This window comes from Meles meles, chromosome 4 (genome assembly GCF_922984935.1).
Source record: "Meles meles chromosome 4, mMelMel3.1 paternal haplotype, whole genome shotgun sequence".
NCBI classification, from domain to species: domain Eukaryota; kingdom Metazoa; phylum Chordata; class Mammalia; order Carnivora; family Mustelidae; genus Meles; species Meles meles.
The window spans coordinates 73,062,328-73,068,987 of record NC_060069.1 but is presented as its reverse complement, the minus strand read 5'-3'; positions in this window follow the sequence as shown (position 1 = coordinate 73,068,987).

Sequence of the window (6,660 nt, the reverse complement as noted above, 5' to 3'; positions counted from 1 at the left end):
CCTAACGTAATCAACTTATTACCAGGCAGTTGGGTAATCATCCAAAGAAATGGTATAATTTCAGGGGCCAGAGCATACTTGGTGAATGGAAATCCACTTTGCTAAGCCCATGCATAACCTCTATTCTTGCCACAATAGCCATTTTTTCATGAGCCCACTGAATGATAACAGGAGTGACTGGGAAAAGAGACTAGTATTCAGAGGGCAGATCATTCCATTGAATTGGTTATTAAAATCCTCTCCTGCTGAGGTCACCCTTTTGTGAACACTCACATGAAGCTCACACTTCTTAACATTTTTTGCCCACTCAGAGAATTTGATTCACATCCCTCTTGCCCAGATTTCTTTGTCATCAATTCTCATGCTCTTTCCAATTCTCTGACTATCCAGCTAAACCACTGGCCACAGCTCATGAACTGATATTTAATGGCATATTTGGCCATTTCTCCTTCCAAGTATAGAGAACAACCAAGTGCACTGCCTGAATTTCTGTTCAGTAGGAGGATTTTCCTTTACTATTGTCCTACCTAGACTGCTCCAGAAAGGGGATTTAGTGCTATAGCTGTCCATTTTCAGGCAGTGTTTGTATATCATGCAAAACCATCTTTAAATCAGAGGTCTTTTCTCCCTCTGTCACCTGATTATAGGGAACTCCCCATGAGGCCATAAGAATGGGATGGGGGGCTAAGAAAGAAATGTAACAAGAGTGGGGACCTAGGACTTGGGGCCACCTTTTCATATCACCTCCCATGCCTTCAGAGCCTACTCAACCCAATTATGCATGTATCATTTCATTTTGATCACAGAGTCTTACTTTAAACACCCAACTGGCCTTATGAGTCAGATAACATCCAGTTGATGATGAGTAACTCAAGTCTCATAGTAACTTGCTGGTGTATAGTCAAGCATTCAGTCTCTACTAAAGACTGGTAGAGTCCAAGAGCTGTTTCTCAAGAGAAAAGTATTTATCTTCAGATTATGGGGTGGGGGGTTGCTGGTTCTAAATCTTATAGACCTATACTAAAATTCAACTATAGGAACCTCCCAAAGGCTCCAAGCAGCTTCTCTGTCTGTCACTGATTCTTCAAGTATCATTAGGCCTGCTGGGTCATAAGACTCCAGTGACAGAGCAGCCTGCACAGCAGCCTAAATCTGTAGCACAGCCATCTCTTCTCTGGGAACCATTCAAAACTAGCAGCTTTTCAGGTTTCTTTGTAAGTGAGCTGGGGTGACTCACCTAAATGAGTAATATGTTGGCTCCAAAATCCAAAAAGGCCTGCTAGGTATTGTGCTACCTCTTTCTTGGTTGTTCAAGGATTTGATGTAATAACTTTTCCTTCACATTAGAAAGGATATTTCCAACATTCTCCATACCACAAGACCCCTAGAAATTTCACTGCAGCAGAAGGCCCCTAAATTTTAGCTGTATTTTTATCCCACCCTCTGACAAATTTCTTTGATGACAGTAGAATAGTAGCTACTTCTCCCTTACTAGGTCAAATCAATATAATGTCATCAGTGTAATGGACCAATGTGTTATTTTACAGAAGAGAAAGACAATTGAAATCCCCAAACTAAATTATGACACAGGAGTCAAGAGTTGATATATCCCCAAAGTCTTACAGTGAAGATAAATTATCGGGCTTACCAACTGCAAGCAAACTGCTTCTGGTAGACTTCATGAACAGATATGGAGGAAAAATGACAGATCATTAACTACATGCCCAGGTACTAAGGGATGTATTAATTTGCTCAATCAATGAACCCACATCTGGCATAGCAGATGCAGGTGGAGTCACCACCTGGGCAAACTTATGGTAGTCTACTGTCATTCTCCAGGATCCATCTGTCTTCTGAACAGGCCATATAGATGAGCTGAATAGGAATGTGGAGGAAATCACCACCCCTGCAGTATTTGAGCATTTAATGGTAGCACTAATCTCTACATCCCATCAGGAAGATGGTGTTGCTTTTGATTTATTATTTCCCTAGGTAGAGGCAGTTATAATGGCTCTACTTGGCCTTTGCCATTATAACAGCTTTCCCTCCACAGGTCAGGGAACCAATGTAGGAATTCTGCCAGCTGCTAAATATGTTTGCACCAATTATGTTCTCTAGAATTGAGGAGATAACCAAAGAATGGGTTCAGAGAGCCACTGCGTACACTGCGAGATAGACCTGAGCTAAAACTCTATTGATCACATGACACAAAATTCCTACTCTGATTGGAGGTCCACAGTGACATTGGATTTCCCGGAATCAGTTGTCAGATCACAGCCAATGTCCAGTATTCCCCTAAAAGTCAAATTATTTCCTTTTCTCCAATGTATAGTTACTCTGGTCCAAGGCCATAGGTCCCTTTGGGGAAGGCTAGGAAAAAGATTAATGGTATATATTTTCTGTAGTATACTGGGTCTTTCTTCAAGGGAACCTGGCCTCCTCATCATACAAGGGGTAAACTGATTCCAGTTTAAGAACTGATTGAGGGGACATGACTCTCTGTTTTTAAGATTCAAGTTGGATTTTGTTCATTTGACCTAGAACTTTTCTGCCTATACAGATTAAGTAAAAATTTAGTAGGCTTCCTATCCATTTTACTTCTAGGAACAATATGATTAACTAGCCCAAGCTGTAGGTCTGAACGTGTCAGAGTATCTGATTGTGCTTTGACTTTGCTGCCCTTTATGGTAACCATGACCACCTTGCTTTTGGTGATTGAGTGTCTCCACTTGGTCCCTGACATTCTGAGATGAACTTAACTCCCACTGCATTTAGGTTTTCCAACTGAATGATTATAGTTTCCACTGTAAGGTCTGGCTTACAAAGAAAAATGGATCACAGAGCACTTTAAGGATACTGGGACCACCAATTATAACCTTAAGACAGTTTAAGTTGTAAAACCTCTTTTGATTTTAAAGTAGGAAAAGTACTAATTTTAACATCAATGAAACATTGTAAATGATTTATCCTATTATTTTTCCATGTAAAATATCTTCTCTTAAGATTCTGGTACTGACTAAAACAAGAAATTTTTCATCATAACAATATAATTGAGGAAAAGAATTTAAATGTCTTTATATTTAATTTAGTTCGTATAAAAAATTTAGTACAGTCTCTAAGTCAGGGTACAAAGAAAAGCATTAAAATTCCTACTCTGTAGAAACAGAAAATTTGAAGCTATACAGTTTTCATGAAGGGTGTTTCGCTTTGTTTTCAGAGTATTAACAGTGGTGGTATTTAAGTAGTTGTAATTTTTTAAATTTCTGATTAAAAACAGCTGTTAATTTGGTTATTAGTTTTGAAGTTGATATTGGTTATTAATTTAGCATGAAATTTGTGGAGTAGTAAATATTTTTCTTCCATATACCTATACAAATCAGATATATTCATACATATCTCCAGATTTGCTTATCAAGGGACATTTCACTGTTGACATAATATTATTAAAATAATATGATAAATTCTACCCAATAAATAAATAAATAAATATTGGAAGTTTATGGAACATTTAATAACATACTAGTACATAATCTAATATACATTTCATGTAAAATACTAAAAGACTATATATGTTGCTAGTAAGATTTTTGCTAAACCTTTTTATTATATTCTGTGAAATTATTTTTTGTCTAGAAACTAAAAATATATTAAAAAAAAGAAATTTGGGGTTTCTCACACTGTTGAAATGCCATTGCTCTAGGAAAAATTTATAAATGAGAAAGCCTAATGTTAAAGTCACGCTATCCTGTCACTTGTAATTTGAATTTTCTGTATTGTCATGTTCTTACCTACCTAAAGACATTTTTGTGCTAGAGATATATTTACTTTATCTACTACCAAAGAGTGTATAAATGATATATTGAATGAGAGGTTAACATAAATTCCTTAGTGACTGAAACTTGATACTTGTAAATAAGAAACTCATACAATTAACAAATAATCAGGGTGTTACTTCAAATAGGTTATTTAAAATGGCATGCAGTCTGAGAAAAAAATCCTATAATGTATTATTAATATTAAATTATGCAGTATAGTTTGCATGAACTACAGCTATAGTTAAGTCATATTGGATGTCTCTTATCTTTTATATACTTTAGAAAACTTTTATTAGTCCTAAGAAAATAATTTTTAGTGTCTAGCACAACAGATTCTGAAGATAAAATACTCATAAAAATACCTTGTTTCTCTTTTATCCATCTCTCTTCCTGCCCATTGACGTTGCTATTATTCATATTCACACACCATTCACTTTGAAAGTATTTAACTAGCTTCTTTTTTTAGTTTTTAAAAATTTTCTATGGGTAAATACCCAGTAATGGAATTACTGGATCATACTGTAACTCTCTTTATAGTTTTTTGAGGACACTCTATATTGTTTTCCACAGTAACTCTACCAATGGTACACAAAGTTCCTTATTGTCCACATCCTTGCTAAAACTTGCAAGTTTGCATCTCTACCAATGGTACACAAAGTTCCTTATTGTCCACATCCTTGCTAAAACTTGCTATTTCTTATGTTTTTTATTTTAGCCATTCTGACAGTTGTGAGGTGGTATTTCATTGTGGTTTTGATTAATGTTTCCCTTTAATTAATGATATTGAACAACTTTTCATTTCTCTGTTGGCCATTTGTGTGTCTTCTTTGGAAAAATATCTATTCAGTTTCTCTGCACATTTTAACTGAATTATTTGCTATTTTTTGGTGTTGAGTTGTATAAATTCTTTATATATTTTGGATATTAACCCTGATTAGATATTTGTAAATGATATATTTGTTGGCAATTTCTTTCACTGAGAAAATGAAATATCTTTTTAATCCCTGAAAATGAGTCACTTGAAGGAGCAGTAGTCCTGTGAGCAGTAACTTCCAATACCTCTGCATGTTGGAGAAAGACTTCCATTAAGACAGTGTGAGGGACACCTGGGTGGCTTAGTCAGTTAAGTGTCTGCCTTCAGCACCAGTCATGGTCCCAGGGTCTTGGGATGAAGTCCTGAATGGGGCTCCTTGCTCAGCAGGAGCTCCCTCTGCCTGCTGCTCCCCCTGCTTGTGCTCACATTCTCTCTCTCTGACAAAACAAAACAAAACAAAACACAGTGTGAAGAAGTTGGTGAGTCTTTAGACACACACAGAGTACAAAACTGAATGAAATTATCAAAAATCATCCTTTCAGGTTTCGTAAATTATTAAAGGTAGATAACAAATAGAATAAAATATATTCTTGGAAAACTATTAGAGCTTTGGGTAAGAACAGCAACTTGTGCCAATTTACATGTCTTTTCTCCCACCAGGGTCTTCAGTTTGATTAGATCACAAAGGTGAAGTTTACATGGGCATAGATAAGAGAAAGAAGAGAACAGAACATTTGCTGCTTCTTCTTCTTCTTCCTCTTTCTTTTTTTTTTTTTAAATACCCTTGTATTTTACTACATAGAGATAAATTTACCACTGTAAATATTTGGTATATTTCCTCAAACTCAAACTTTTTTTTAAATTAACATATAAGGTATTATTTGGCCCAGGGGTACAGGTCTATGAATCATTAGGCTTACACATTTCACAGCACTCACCATAGCACATATCCTCCCCACTGTCCATAACCTAGCCACCTGGAGGAAAACTGATTTGTAATGAGACACTAAACCTTGTGGTGCTGTCAGGTATAAGGGACAAACCTGGTAGAAAATTAGAATGGAAAAAAAAAAAAACACAGCTTTGCTGTCCTAAGATAGCAGTCACAGTTGGGGTATGCAGTCACAGTTGGGGTATGCAGTCCCAGTTGGGGTAGGACAGACAAAAAAAAAAAAAAAATAGCAAGAAGTTTCTGGAAATGATAGCTACAGAAGGGATGAAAATGTTTGAACACAAGCTCTGCACAAACCACTGACCTCTAATCTATGCAGCCACTAGTAAGCCAGGCTAAAAGGCAATAATAATATAAAGAAGAAGAAAAGAAAAAACAATACTAAGCAGAGACATCAGCAAGTATATACCACAAGGAGGACACATTCTGCAGTTCCAGTGTAGGTTCAAAAACAAAAACAAAAACAAAAACTCCAAACAAACAATGACAACAATAACAATAACAACAAACAATAACAACAAACCAGAATACAGATATATTATGTGCACTATAGTATCTAAGATTTCTAGTTTTCAATTAAGAATTATAACACATGCAGGGAAATACAAAAATGTGACCCATATTCAAACTCAGATGTTGAATTTGGTTGTCAAAGACCTCAAAGAAGTCATTATAAATATGTTCAAAGAATCAAAGAAAGTTATAATGATAATTAGTCAACACATAGGAAATTTTGACAGAGAAGAAAACTTCAAAGAAAACCAAATGGGATTTCTGGAGTTGAAAAGAACAAAAACAAAAATGAGAAATTCAGAAGATTGACTCAGCAGTAGACATGATACTAAAGAAGAAAAATCAGTGTACTTATAGACTGATCAATAGAAATTAGTTAGTTCATAAAACAGAGAGAAAAAAAGATAGAAGGAAAATCAACAAAGTTTCAGTGACTCGTGTAACAATCATTAAGCATGACGATACAGATGTAATGGGAGGCCTAAAAGGACAGGAAAAAGAGAGAAAGGGACTGAAGAAGCTATTTGAATAAACAATGGCTAAAGACTTCCTGAATTTGATTTCAA